Source organism: Fringilla coelebs, assembly GCF_963513975.1.
Source record: "Fringilla coelebs genome assembly, chromosome: 6".
Lineage (NCBI taxonomy): Eukaryota > Metazoa > Chordata > Aves > Passeriformes > Fringillidae > Fringilla > Fringilla coelebs.
Genome location: NC_140034.1, coordinates 36,167,046 through 36,182,788, shown reverse-complemented (window position 1 = coordinate 36,182,788; position 15,743 = coordinate 36,167,046).

Below are 15,743 nucleotides of genomic sequence, written 5' to 3'. Positions count from 1 at the left end.
CACTTGGCCTTATCAAGCTGAGGTACCGGGAGAATGTTGTCCTCTTATTGCAGGGGTTCCATACTGTTGTCTCCTAATCACAAAAGTTTCATACCTTCTTGGGGTTTCTTGTGGGCAGCTCCTCAGAGCACCAACTCTTTCGTCTTCCCAAAGTGGCCAGCTGACTCCAGCTCCCTTCTCAGCCAGCCAGCCCACTCTTTTATAGCACTCTTCTTCTCACTGGTTAGAGCTGTGGCCTGTTCAAGTCAGGCCTGTTCCTAATCTTTGCTAATTGGCCCAGCTGCAACTCCTTCGGGGTAAGATTATTTTCTACACTATCTTTACTTTCTTATATTATATCCCCCTACAGGATAAGGTATTTATGAGGACACAGTTTCTTCATGTAACAGTGGGAGATGTTTGCTCCTCTCATGTTCCAGTGGATGAGATTTTGTTCATCGCTTCAATACAGGGTTGTTTGATAGCTATTCCTAAAATTCCACTGAAGCTGCTGTTGTGTGCAATATAATATATTTACAATATATTTGCTATTTCTGTGCTTGAATACAGATGAAGATGTTTTTTTTCCTTAAAAAACATGTTGTAGCAAGACCCAGAGCTTTCCTGGGATGAGGCTTAGGTCCTGGTATGGCCTGACATGACTACTCTGTGTACTTGCCCTGTATTGTAGTGATTCACTGTGCTGTAAGGACAGACAGGTCTGTAAAGTGGCCACTGAGTTGGTGGCAATTACTGTGGAGCCTGAAGTGACTGCTTCAGCCTGGAAAAACTCTTCCAGACTGATGATGCTGATGACTTTGTACTCTGCCTCTCACATAAAGTGAGGCAAAACCTTTCTGTCATAGCTTGACCCATAGCACTGTAATATAGTTTTAAGTGAATGATTTATATTTGCTCCACCATAATATACAAAACTTTGCATTTCACATTAGTTGAAATGACATCATTGGAACTGGAATAGTCTAGAGGGGGAAAAACTAAGTATGTTAATAAGGGGATTTATACTTCCATATGCTTTTTTCCCCAACTTGTATCATCTGACTGCATTACAGGTGCACTGATTGCAGGTGTAATGCACTGAAAGCAAGTCATCAGGGTTGAAATCATCTTTAGAGTTTCAAATGGGCACATCTTGTGTGTAGGAGGCCTACATTCAAAAGAATGAGCACTGACTTGCCTCCTACTTGTGCAAGAAAAGAGCAGCACAATTACAAAAATAATTCATTTAGAAAATAATGTCACAGGTCACTACATGAGCAAATAGGAAAATATTATGAAATGTATTACTGGAGAACTTTCTGTTCATTTAGAAGTTGTGTATCTCAATGAGTAGTAATAATTGAAAGGAAAGTGGGGAAAGACAAAAATATGTTGTATATTGGCACATGTACATATATTTTTACACCCGTATTATATAATGGCAACACAACTTCTGGTGTTTGATAAAAGTACGAAGAAAACCTTAAGACCCTTAACCCAAACACGTAAAATAGTATTTCAAAATCTCTGTACAACCCTGTTTTCACTTGCCTGGCACAGGGTGGCGTGGAGATAGTTGCAGCAATCATCTGTAGTTTACTGTTTAACCTTTATGGTCATGCACACACACACACCCCTCCCTGTCTCTTTTGTTAAGTACTTGTTAAGTGAAGCTATTGTAAAATAAACTTAGGTGTGAATTTAAAGTGCAAGAGCTATTCTGCACTGACTTGGCTTGTGGTTATTTTTCCACCCTAAAAATGCTTTTTTGGGGTTTAGCTTGATTCATCTCAGACTCAACTAAGCTGCACAAAGTCACCCCACATGTGAAACAAAACCGTCTATGCAAGCCGGCCATTGTGCAATAGTTGTTAGAGAAGAGATATTAACAGCTGCTACCACTTATAAACAAGTCTAAATGAACATTGATGTGATAATTTTAAAGTCAGTCAGAGATGGGGCAGAGATGAAATGGAGGATGGTTGTGGTCTTGGACAACAAATCACTGCTGCCTACCCAAATAGGGAATGTCATTCAGGGGAGCCTTACATCACTGAACAGATCCTCAGGGTATCCTCTGACCAACTTCAGGCAAATTTGAGAAAGAAAAAAACATTTCTTTATCTCACCATATGGTGAGATAAAAATATTCCCATCTAATCCTTTTAAAACAAAGAGGAGGGAGGAAAGACGCTGGTAGATAAAAAGTCATTGGCTCCCAAAATCACATGTGAGCTTGGACAAAGTGTAAAAGCGAAACAGCTGTCTTGTTAAGAGTGGTTAATATCATATTGCCATCAATTTCAGTGAAGCCAAAACTAATAGTTAAAATAGAACTCAAAAAGCAAAGTCTGGAGGCTTTCTTCTTTTCCCCCATCCTTTAAGATTAACTGACTATGTCTGACTCCATACCACCTGTTTGTTCATGTTTACCTGCTCTTAATATAGAACCAACAAACTTACATATTCTGCCTACACTGTGAGGCTTAGATGTTTTTAAAGTACAAAGTCATCTTAATTCCAGGATTTGCTGGGCTCATGGGTCATATTTATGAGTATAGGCCATAATAATTCTCCTCTTACACATTGCCATGTTCATGGGTAGCTCATTCTTGGCAGATATGTGCATTTTCTTTATTATTTTTAATTAATGTCACCATAAAAAGTAGTCTTTAAATCTCTCTAGATGAATAATGCAGATGTTGCTTACATAACTGAAATGCAGGTGTGTTTTGGCTGTAAAAATTTCCTGGGGTGTGCATGAGCTCAAAGTGACAGCAGATTCTTTAGTCTGCATGTGTAGGGAGCAAAGTTGTCTATGAGATCTCTCAAGGAACATCCTTCATGGAATCTGTGAATAGAAATGCTCAGCACAATTTAAATCTTTATTTTTGACGTAGTATTTCTCTTATATGGTAGGAAAGTAAGATGTCATCTTCTGCTGGGGACAAGCATTTTTCAAAGGGTACAGAAAGTAAGAGAAACATTTTTAATCTATTCTTCAGGGAAGTGAGGTATTTTGAGAAAAGGTGTGTTTCTCCACTGATAAAGAGGCCTTGTGGAAGAACTCAGTTGAACCCCATATTCTTGGGTAACAAAACCAGTTTGCTTATCCTACAAATTCTAAAGCACCATTTCAGGCTGCATAAGAAAAATTATTGCCAAGTCATCTCTGGTAGATTAGATGTTTCTGTTTTTTTAAACTACTAGTTTACTAGACTTCAGTTAAGTTTCTTGCCCTTGTTGCTGAGCCAGGAGACCAGACAATGTGAAACCTCCCCTGTTCACTTGATGCAATGTCAGCCACCAGCATGAAGTGCTGTTGAGTGTAACTTGAGCTAATCCATGTACCTTTGCATGAAATAGCTTAGGAGTTTGCAGATGATTTGTTCTGGCAGCAAAACTGTGGATGCAATAGCTTCAGGAGAGGACAGTAACACCTTGAGTCATTACACAGCTGCTGGCAGTGACTCTGAATCAGTGCAAGTGATGCAATACACGAATAGAAAAATTTTAGCTTGAGACAGCTGCTGAGATTGAACTGAGCTCTTCAGCTGACTTCATGTCAGAGTGACATTCCATGCTGTGGAGCCAGTTTAAAGGTGATTTGTGACCAGCTCAACTCCCTGTTGGCTGAAGATTTTAGGAAGGGTAGACAGCTGGAGAGAGCAAATTATTATCCAACTCAAGTTATGCCATCCACTTCTGAGTTAATTCTGCTTTTGCAAGTTTTATTTATGCAGGACCTCTTTCGTGAAAAGAAACAAACTCCACAATGTATCACTTATGGACTGAGCATTAGCTTGAGGCAGGGATATTGGTGGGAAAGTTTTGCAGGTGACACTAAGATGTCATATGACACTAATGCCTTCTGATGCTAATTGCTGCCTAACCACAAAGTGGGCTTCATCTGTACAGGTAAGTATACAGATAAGAAACAATTGCTATTTTTAATTGTAACTCAGTTTTCTGATGTTTCATGTTTGGAAATGTCTCAACCCATCTTTGTCATTATTTCAAAACCTTCATCTGGGTTCTGACAGGACAAAGGATATAGGAAGGATTTGGATTTGCTCTGTCATTAACAATTTTTGTGATGGTAAGGAAGCTTTGCTCTATAAACATACTTTGCTAGTCAAAACTACTGATTTTGACATAGTTTTACACAGAAGACTATCTGTAAGACACATCTTGAAGAATCACATTCATTTTAAAGTAAAAAACTTCTTCTGTAAATAAAGAAAAATATCATATTACAATAACACACCTTGAGATTTGAGTTCTCTAAAGAAAACACAGGTTCAAAAGTATTTCCCATGAATGTTGGGCCTGATCTATAACCATTTGGTAAAACTTTAACCATTTAGAAAAACTTCTAATACCATAAAAAGTGAGTACAATGTGTTATCAGTTTAATCTGATACTGATTATTACTATTTGATCATCATAAACTTTTATTCATGATTTTGGTTCCTTATCTGTCTGAGCCTATTCTTCATCCTTAAGGGAAGAAACAAAATACTGAAGTGTTTGCTGAAGAGAATGATCTTCCTGTTGTCTTTATTTTGATAGTTACAGTTTCTTAAACTGCAACTTAAACTATTTTTGTGTAACTACTTATTTAATTTTTATAAATGATCCAAGCGTTATGTAGATGAAAATTATCTTGTTGCTGTGCAGCATCATGTCAGAATCACATCTTTCATTTTCTACTGCTGCACACTTGGGGAAATTAAGAACTTCTATTTTAGAACCACACTGCTAGATAAGCATCCTACGTCTGTGTAGGAGGTTTCTTTCTTTATTGCCTTGTGTGCCGTTTCCATTTAATGATATCTCCCAGTTACACATTAAAAAAAAAAAAAAAAAGGTTCTACTAGTACTCTTTCTGAAATCTGCAACCAGTGAATATTAATATAAGTATGGTTTCTCTGTTGTCTCTGTCGTACTCTAAGATGTCTGTTTCACAACAAAAAGACCTTGAATTTTCCCAATGTAGTATCAAATATCAGCATTGAAAAGTTAAAATTAGAATGTTGTTGTTATGGCCTGTAGTTGTTGTATATGCCTTGTAGTGCAAAATTGTAATTCAAAACAGGAAAGATTGAAGGGTTTTTAAATAAAGAATACTGATAAGCTTGTAAGTATTTCTTCTTACTGCTGGATTCTCCAGTTTGTTTAAAATGTACTGCCAAATTTGGAAAAAAGTTATTAAATGCAAGTTATCCCTTATTTTTATTTGTTTCACAACCTATGTGCATGGAAATTTGCAATATTTAGTGAAAAGAAAATGAAATTTGTCATTTAGAAAGAACTGAGTTTGTTATAAACTAAAGCTGCATTATGTGAGATTCTAACATACTAGACCATCCTGAAAAATGTGGTAAAGGAAGAAATGTGATCACAGAAGCTCAAATGACTCATTCAGAACACAAAATGATCCTTGCACTATCAAACTTGAATTGTGCTAGGGTAAATTTCTTTACTTTCAAATTGCTGACAGCAAATGGTCAAGACAAGTGTTTCTGTCTGTATCAATGACAGAAAACATATGAGCACCATTTGTTGAAAATGCTACTGATTGCTGCATCAGACCAAGTGGCAGCAGTGGGTGGCAGTCTGGGCTGCATAGTGAAATCCTAATATTAACAGATCACTTCATAGTATTTGTATTCCTGTTCAAAACTGAAATTCAAGTTAATTGGAAAACTGCTCTGTGTTTTTAATTAATGCGCCCTAATGCTGGAAGAACCAATGCTAATAGCTTATAGAAACATAAAAATAAATGGGTCTTCTAAAATCAGAAAAAAAATTGTTCATATGAGGGTTTTCTATAGGGCTGTGGGAAGTAATACACAGTATATGTAGTGTAGCTTCCTTGTAAGACTCCTTGGTATGCTAATCCTTGATCAAATAGAATTGAAAAATCCATGTTGTGAGTTCCAACCTAACTGTGGAAAAACAAATTTGGGATGTAGATAAAGATGCAAGCTGATGAAAGGAGAATAAATGTAGGTGTAAACAAGGAGGAAAATGAATGAGGAGGAAGGTGCTTCTGAAGGAACTTTTCTTGCACTAGCATCATGTTTCTGCAGTGCTATTTCTGAAAAGCAAGTACTGGTTTGTCAAAGAGAACTATGTAGATTTGCAAAGTCTCAAGATAACCAAAGGCATATTTTTGGAGCTTTGTGTAGGGCTTGTTTCAGGGCTGCTGGATATTAGTAGAAAGCTTCTCATCCATTCAGTATGTGAACATTCTGGAAATTTACAGCACTTGGTTGTTATCAGTCAATTATTAATGCCTATGATATCAGTAAATCAGCTGTTGTATTCTTCTGGCCTAGGAATGAGCATTTACAGAGACATTCAGCTGTTTCCTCTCAGGAAAAGAAGAGGGATCAGTAAGCACAACTGGCCTGGACAGAATTAACGGTGCCAGCTACTGTATTCTAGGAGACTGTACTTGCCCTTCTTATCATGGGTGATAAAGTATTTTATTGAACATGTGAAACTTAGACAACAACTCTTCTCATTCTGCTAAACAGCTGCAGGACAACTGTGAGGGTTGTCTTTTAGAGAGTGATCAACAACTGGTAACTGGAAGGGCGGAGGCAGCTCAGCAAAACTGGCTTCAGATTATAACTGCGTTCTGTGCCTTACCCAGAATAGCTGGTAGGCAGTAAAGAGGCTTTCTGCCATTCCTGCATGACAGTCTCTCAAGGCATTTCGAGGACATTGTTTCTACATCTATTGAGGAAATGAGAGCTTGTTTGGATGCTTTTCCTTCTGGTTTTTTTTTGTGCAGCTTTCTGTGCTGTGCCATGCAAGATAGTACTTACAGCACACACCTCTAAATCACTTAATGGATACTGGCTTTGCGAGCACTGCAAGTCACATTAATTTTAAATATAATCATGTATGATAATTGACAGGAATAAATAGGCTATATCTTAGTTCTGACAAAAATGTTGAGTATTTTAATTATAGCAATACATGACTAGATGGAGATACCAGGTCTACAAATCAAGGAGCTTGTGAGAGGTGAACTTGTCCAAGGGAACTTGTGGAATTATTCCTACAAGTAGCCTTTACTCATTGTTTCAAGCACTACAATTTGGAGGCTGAAATGACCTGACAGAATTTTGTTTGGATGTCAGAGAAATGAAGTCTGGATGCTGTTCTCTGGAACAAACTGGCAGAATTGTAGCTGAGGGTCTGCTGGCAATATTTGAATGAGAGCTGATGAATCTAAGACTGAAGTGCATGCAGTAGGAGAGAGCTGTAATTTTTAATAACAATGCTCTCAGAAATATGCTTCTGTTTAACTCCATTACCTAATTTTTTATGGCCATATCAATTTCTGTGTGTGCTTCCTGCACAGTAAAGCTTCACTCTGCAATTAGAAAATCAGATTTCATATTGAATTGTGACAGTTTTGTTGTTATGAAGTTCTCTTTGTTGTCTTCTGTGTTGCTTTGAACTTCTGATGTCTTCTGCTCCTCAGCCAATATACATCTTTTCAAGAGCTTCCACTAATCTTCCACCAAAAGGAAAAACACCCCAAACATCCAACTGTTGTAGTTGCCTGAAATGAACAGCAGTAACATTTGTTTTCTTAGTGTTACAGATGTTAAGAATAATGACCCTATAACTTGGTAATTTTTCTCACTATTCATAGTTTCAAGATAAGAGGAGGTTTGGGGGTTGTCTCTGTGGTTGGTGTTTTGTGTGGTTTTTTGGGAAGGGTTGTTTTGGTTTTTTTCTTAGTTTGGCAGTTTTTTTCCTCCTGCAGTTTTTGGATGCAAATTTCCTGAACCACTTCATTCTTGAGAAACTCTGGAAGTTTACTCCATCTTTTCTGTGATGTACATTGATGTGTGAAGCCCAGTGTCATGATTCTATGGTGATTGTTAGTGCACAGTGGATTTGCTATTCCCTGCCTTGAGCACAGTGGATTTCTGCTGTTTCTTGTTCATAGCACAAAAAAGACAACATATTCAAAACACTTCTTGTGGGGAAGAGATTCTGCTGAGAAAAAGACAGTGATTGATTTTTTTTTATTGCTTGAAGCAGTAGTGCTATTGGAGGATGCCTCTTTCGTACGTATGAGGAAAGAGTACAGAAACTAACAAGTACATATAAACAGACACTATGGTAAATCCAGCAGAGAATACTCAAGCTTGGTATTTGAACACTATCCCCATGGTTGCCTTCATGGATCATGTGTATTCCTAGAGCTTCTACTATAGATCTTGGTTACATTAGCCTCCTCCAGATAATACCCTTTGCATTCTCAGTGCACTGTGGCTTCAAGGAGCTGGAGAAATCTCTGCAGCAGTGGGCGTGGGGGAAGATGAGGGAGGAGCAGCATTTGCAAGGGAGGAAACATCCTCCTTAATGTGTAGGAGGGGAGGGTTCTGAGAGTACTTGCAAAATGTCGGGGATGCACTGATAAAAAAAACTTCATTGCCTCCTGTTGGAATCGATGCATTTCTTTCAGGCTGGCAGTCCTGTGGCAGCCATGAGGATCTGTGTTTCTGTTGGCTAACAGAAAACATAAATAACACTCAAATGCTCAGTGGACCATATGCATCACATAACCACATCTGTACTTGGGAAGCATTTCTGCCTTGGAATACCACATTCTAAGTAGGGCTGTTGCTATGAAATTGTGATTTATGCCCTATGTAGAAATGGAAAAAAATTGTTGTATATTGTACTACGAGTACAAGCCTTTTAAGGTACCCATTGACAAGAAAAAAACTCTGTAAATTTTGTATTAAAAAAGAATAAGGTGAGGAAAAAAAGAACAAACTCCATCATGAGATTTGTACTAATAAACATAAAGAGAGTAACTGAATTAATTTTCCTTGTAATAGAATATGCAGTGTACTTTATGCAAAAAATAAGAAATATTCAGAGATCACAGAGATAAACAGACCAACTGGTTGTTGCAGGTCACAACTTGCTATTGGAAGGAATCATGGAGGACTGCCAAAATACTACTGGATTCCAGGTATGGAAATCAGAATGATGCAACTTGCTTGTGAATCTGAGAAGAATAAAAACTGCAAAAATGCTACAGTGTAATGGTGATGACAGAAGAAGCTGCAGCCTGGCTTGTACCAATGCAAACAGCCAGCAGAGGCAAGCATGGAGTGACAGAAAAGAAGGATTAAGGAGTAGAGGGACAGATAAGGTCATCAAGGTGGGTAATTATGTGGTTGCAGATTATCCTCTGTATTTGGTACCTGCCTGTCACATATGTCTTATTTATACATGTTGGTGTCTCCCAGTGTGGCGTATGTTCCTTTGCTGTTCTGTAATTTATTTATGTGATGGAATAGGGATGAATCCTCATGAGAGAGTACCATGGGCTAGCAACGGAACCTGGTGTTAGCAAATGCTCGCTTTCTGATTCCTCTGATGCCCCCAGATTTATGCAGCATATGTTTCAATTTAATTGCAATGGTTCTGAGTCATTGTCACTAAAACCTGTTTGGGCTGAAAGTTCCTTACTGTAAGTGTCAAATGACTTGAAATGGGCTTCGAGATTGCTGCTTGTAATATATGAGCTACTGAAGCTCAGAAGGATTTCCTAGTTGATGTTGTCTGTAAGAGATGACTTTGAGGATGTTCTTCTATATATGCACATACATACATAGATATACATATCTTGCACATATAAATAATATATAACACAAATATTCCAGAATCCTGCAAATATTTACACACAATGCACCATTAGTTATTACCAGTTACTTGATGTCAGTGGGGCAGATCTTATTTTTACATTATTAAATAGCCTATTGATAGAATTAAATAACTTGTGCATGCTTCAATAAGAAATTGATCTACTCAGAGTATTAAAGAAACAGCCTAGATTATTGTCTGTAATACTAATTCCTAGTAAATAACATCAATGTTATACAAAGAGAGAAAAAGTAACACATCTTATTCTTTCAAATTCCAGTCTTTATTTCTGTTATTACATTAAATTCAACCAAGCTGTGAATATTACTTTGCAGTACATGCTGTCACTATGTCTTTTCTTGTTCATTTGCTGTTGTTAGGACTCTGGGTGCCTCTAGGGGGTTTCTCTGCCTGGGCTTGAAGTCAGCCTAAAGAAAGCACATCTGGTTATCTTGGGGAAGGAGAGACAGAACAACCTTAAGTGGAAGTCACCTGCCAAAAGAAACCTCATGGGGGGCTTCTGCCACGTTTTCTTGGGAGCTGCTTTAAGCTGAGGGTCTTGCATGTGGCTGTGCCTGAGCTACGGCTGTACTGCAGTCATTCCTGTTCTCAGCACTTGATCTTGGCCCCAAAATGTGAACTTTTCTGCCCTATTAACTTCAACCCAGCTTCATCCCATGAAGTGATTGTAGCATTAAAAAAAAAGTATTAGGATTAAAACTTTACATATGCCTACCAGTTCTTGATATTTCTTGCCTACCATGTTTTTCAGGAGTATTTCCACTGATCTGAAGTATTCTTGATCTTGTTGAGAGCTACTAGACCATGGACTTTCCCCAAGGTAGTAGCATTATTATTTATGTTATCTAAATTAGGATGATGAATAGTTAAATAGAGGTAAAGAATTTATGGTGCTTTACATTTTCAGAGTTCTAATATATATATATATTCATCAGTTCATTTTCTAATTGTTCCTCTCACACAGTATGTAAGAAAATATAATCAATAAATGTTTAAGAAAAAATCAGAGGCAGTTTGCAGGAAGCTTTTTTTTAAAAAAAATCTTTTTTGTTGTTGTTAGGGTTTTTTTAATATCCTCCTTAAAGTAATTTGAACCTAATTTTCAGAAGGATTTGTGTCACTATTCAGTCAATTGAGCAGCAAGAAGCATTTGGTGTCCTGTTATTGTATGTATAGATTGGTGACAGTTTGGTGATGGAACATGTTGAAGTATAGTACCATCTGCATATTGAGCTCCTAAAATACAGGAACAGTATAGGGTGACAGAAGAGTTTACATGTGGACTTGAGCATTTGGAGCTAACCAAAGCTCTGCTACTCAACCTCCATGTGGCCTTCAGCTCACCACTTAGCTTCTTCGAATACTGTATTTTTCTCAATTTTAGTGAACAATGTTACCACAGACTGTTGTTTGTAAAACAAACAAACAAATAATGTGGCATTCTGGGAAAAGTGATAGTAAATGCAGAAAGACTACAAAGTCTTTTTAAAGTTACACAAGCTAGCAAAATTAGGAAGAAAGGGTCAACAGTCCTGGTTTTCAGCATGCCATATAATTTGGTACTTCATAGATTCCCGCACTGTCTTTCCCACCATGGCATCTGAACTTCTTTCAGTAGTGTTCAAGCAATGTGAATAACTTTATTTCACATGTGGTTTCTTCTCCAAACCACAGCGTCCCTCCCTTTCCCTCATGTAACAAAGTTTCCTCCTGGTTCTCAGGGAGCTGGGTCATGACACACTGTGTGTGTGTACATATGTTTTTATACATGAATGCTCTATAAATACATGTATTTTCTCCCCAGGTTGATCAAAGAAGCTGAATGTCACTAAAATCTAGCTTGAATTAGGTGTTTTAAACTCAGATGTTAAGAGTAAAATATAGGTACAAAGGTGGTTTTTTTTGAAAGCTCTTTTAAATAGGCCAAACCCCTTCTTTCCAAACATTCTATCTGTCTGCATCAAATTTCCCAAGAGAAGTTGAGTCTTAGCATAACATTTCAAACTTGAGTGATTAATTCTGACAAAGATGGGAGACAGATATTGGTATTGGAGAAATGAAAATTTCTCTGTAATATAAACAAAAATTTCTCTGTAGCATAAAAACATTCTTGTATAAAAACCATTTTTAGAAACATTTTCTCCTGTAATAGTGCTGGGAAATGGTGACTGTGAGGGAATGGCTTTATTTGTAATGAGGCTGATGGTCTTCTAAATTCACAATCTCAAAACTAAAGCCCAACAAATCCAAAACACATACAATCACTCATATTTTCTATAAGACATTTTCAAACTATCTGACTGTCATTTAATTAAGTCTCCTCTTATGTGAGTTAAAAGGATTTGCTTCCTTCTTGAATTACAGTACCATTCAAGTTAGAAGAGATTCTGGGAGGTCACTAGTTCAGTCTCCTGCTCAAGGTGACGGTCAACACTGAAATCAGATGCTGTTGCTCATTGCTTCACTATCCTCACTAGCTGGTTGAAATGACCACTGTTTCCATCAGCCTCTCCTTGCTGAGGACATCTGTTCCAGCACCTGACCATCCCGAGTTTCTACTGGCTCCAGTTTATTAACATATTTTTTATATTGGGATGCCCAAAACTGCACACACTATTCCAGACACAGGCTACCAAATGATGAGTAAAGAGAAATAGTAATTCCCTTGAACCTGGCTCAGATTTTCTTTACACAGGCCAGGATGGTGTGAGCCTTCACTGCTGCATGGTGTTTCTCCCACCATCCACCAGGACGCCCAGATCTTATTCAGTGTCACTGAGTGTCCTGCCAGCCCCAGCCTGTGCAATGGCAGTCTGGGCAAAATGCAAGGCTTTGCATTAGTCTGTGTTGAACTTTGCATGGTTCCTGTCAGTCCATTCTCTGGCTTGTCTAGAGGCAGCCCTGCCTCTGAGCATTGAATATATTTATGGGATAAACACTGCAACCATTAATTACTGGTTTATGCTGACATTAATATTTTTAAATAAAAATCACATCCTATTGAAATTTTAGAGGAAATTTCAGTGTGACTATGAGGTGGAAGCATTAGGCTTATTAGAATCTGAAACTCCTATTACAAAGTGTGTAAATGCTTTTTTATTAGCCATAGTGGTTAAGACCTTCATTTTATACCTAATTTCAGGGAGAACTAATGGCTCCATAATGTCTCCCATCATACTGGAGCACAAGTTCAGTTCCTGAGAATTACAGAGAGGACTGGGCCTTGGCTCTACTCTGACGCGAGGAAAAGAGTGCCACCTACTGAGCCCGTGGCTCGGTTTTGCAAACTTAAGTATGCAAAGCGTAGCCTTTAATCCAAATTCTGACTCAGTGCAATCCAGTGCATTAATGATATGAGTCGATGTTGTTACACTACAAGATGTGTCTGTACAAGCCAAAGAAAACTAAGATTTTATATGCTGATAGCTAGGAGATCTTCCAATCTCCTTCAAGGTAGTAACAAAATAATGACGTAACAGGGAATGCGTGTGTATTAAGTTTTGTCACAGTAAAGCTGATAGAAGTGCAGCCATCATGTAATCTCAGTATATGCTGAGAAAAGGAGAAAGAAAAACTTTTTAGAAGTACAGCAAATGCTGTTACTGAAAAGAAGAAAATTATGATGGCTGGCTCTGGAGAAGATGAAAAGACCATGTAATGTGAGGAATGGAGAAACAATTGAAGAGTGTATAACTGAAATCCTTACAAAACACTTCATAAAACTTTTATTGTTCAGTAAGATAAACACTAACACAGCTCTATAAACATCATGGTGTCTTTGAAGTGTTTCTTCTATTTTAGATCTATAAACTAGTTAGTGTACCTACTGGCTTGCTTGTTTTTGTTCTCATCCCATTTGGTATGTTTAGGAAATACATCCTTTCCTATAGAATTTGCATCTTACAGTGTGTTTCAGCTTTGTCCTTGTGGTTACTATGTTGTCTCTGTCTCAGCATGATTCCTATCTACCTGATACCTTACTTAGGAGGGAACTATCAAACCCAACAAGTTAAAATATCTCCTGGAGCAGGGTAGAAAGCACACTCCCTGCTCTGCGCAATGTTCGCTTCTGCAGCCGGATGATGACGTTTCTGCCATTGTCTGCTGCTTTTATGTGATTAAGTATTGTGAAACACAAGATGCTGCTCATCATTTTGCTCCCAGCCTCCAAACAGGTGAAGTACAACATGCATTTGTTCTGTCTGGAACAAAGAGATACATTTTGCTGTTAGAACATGATTTAAAATCATAGAAGACTGGTTATTTTTGTTCGGGTTTGTTCTCCCCCCAGTGAAAGCTGACATAAGTAATTTCAATCTCAATGTCTGATGTGCTCCATGGGAGGCACCGATTGCCTAACGTAACAGAGAGGAAATAACTCCAGTTTATTGAATCTCTCTTTTCAATCTTTATTAGGGTAAATTAAACTAATGAGTTGTATGCCTTTGACTACAGCTAGTTACTATATGTTCAATAATTTATGTTTGCTTTACATATTAGGTTATTTGTGAATATCTGGGAATATTCTTTCTGTATTGATTTAAATAGTTATTGATCTATTGTTCCTGTCTATCATGAGTTTGGAACAGCAAATGTATTAATGATGATCTAGCAGAGTTTTCCTTGAAGGTCCTATTGAGACAGTGTTGCATCAAATGATACCTCTGGTTGTGAAAGAAAAAAACCTTTACCAGTAGTACCTGTGGCTACTATTTTGCTCTTCACCACCATGTGTCTCACTGTTATCCTCTGCACTATGACAGGAAAAGATTGGGTGTGGTAATTAGACTGCTGACCTGGGACTCATCAGAGTAACCTGGTTATGCATCTGTAGTCATAGGCAAGTCACTTCTCTGGGCTCCTGTTTCTACACATCTTGAGCTTCCCTGGTAAAAAGTTCTGCAAGGAGCTATTGTGAAAGAAACATGAACTACAGTGAGCAGTGCAAAAATTACTTCTATATTTCGCTCTATAAGGCAAGACATGCTGGAAGGGAACTGCCCTCCTGGTCTGGAAAAAAAACCCAAAATCCAGCAATGCTGCTGTGTGCACTGAATGATCTGAGCCTGGATGAAGGTAAACATGTGGCAACGTGCACATTGAAGAAAAATGTTTGGCATTTTCATGTTGCTCGACGCTTCACTGAATGTGAGTCCAATCTGTGAATGCTGTCTAAAGGTTATTTTATAATCTAAAAGTTTCATTGATTGTTAACAAACTCTAGTAGCAGAACAGTCTACAGAGGGAGCAATGTCGAAGCAGCTTCTTCATTTCCTGCCTTAGTAGGGTAGAGTAGCGTGCCTGCATTTGTCAGCACACTATGTTTTTTATTCTCGGACCAAGGCAGCAGAGGAAGCCATATTCCAGAAGAGGAGCTGGACATTTTTAGAAATCTTAGAAGTATGAGTTATCGTGAAAGTAAATTTCAGGTGCTGGTAAATCAGCCAACAATATAGACATGACCTGAGGATTTGCATTGGACTAACATCCTTTCTCCTTTCCTTTTTTTTTTTTTTCCCACTTTTTCTTCTGAAAAAGTGAGAAAAGGGACCGAAAGGGGGAAACAGAAAAGCATGTTTTCCTTTGGTACAAGGGTTTCCTTAAAAACCAAAAGCTCTTTCTTTGCTTTTATTTAGAGAGAAAAAGGACAGGAAGCCTTATCTCGCTGAAGAGGCTGGCTCTGAACTAGGGGCATCAAAGCGGCGCTTTCCGCCGAGTATTGGACACGGCAGTATTTTGCAGGGCTTGGCTTTCAAATCAATGCTGCAAACTCTCTGCCCACCCCTCATTCGTTGGGGATTTCCTCTCCTTCGTTGCCAACAGCAGCGACAGCCAAGCGCAGAAGGTCAAGCCGAGATCTGTGGACAAGGGCAGGGGGCCCAGGCCCGTGCGGGATGAGGCGCTGAGGGCCGGCGGGGAGCTGCGCCGCGGAGGGAGGAGGAGGAAGGCGGGAGGAGGAGGAGGAGTTGAGGAGCCCGGGCCCGGGAGCCTCCCCGCTTACTGCACTAGGAAGTGACGCTTTCGCTGAGTCCCGGAGAGAAAGAAACAAA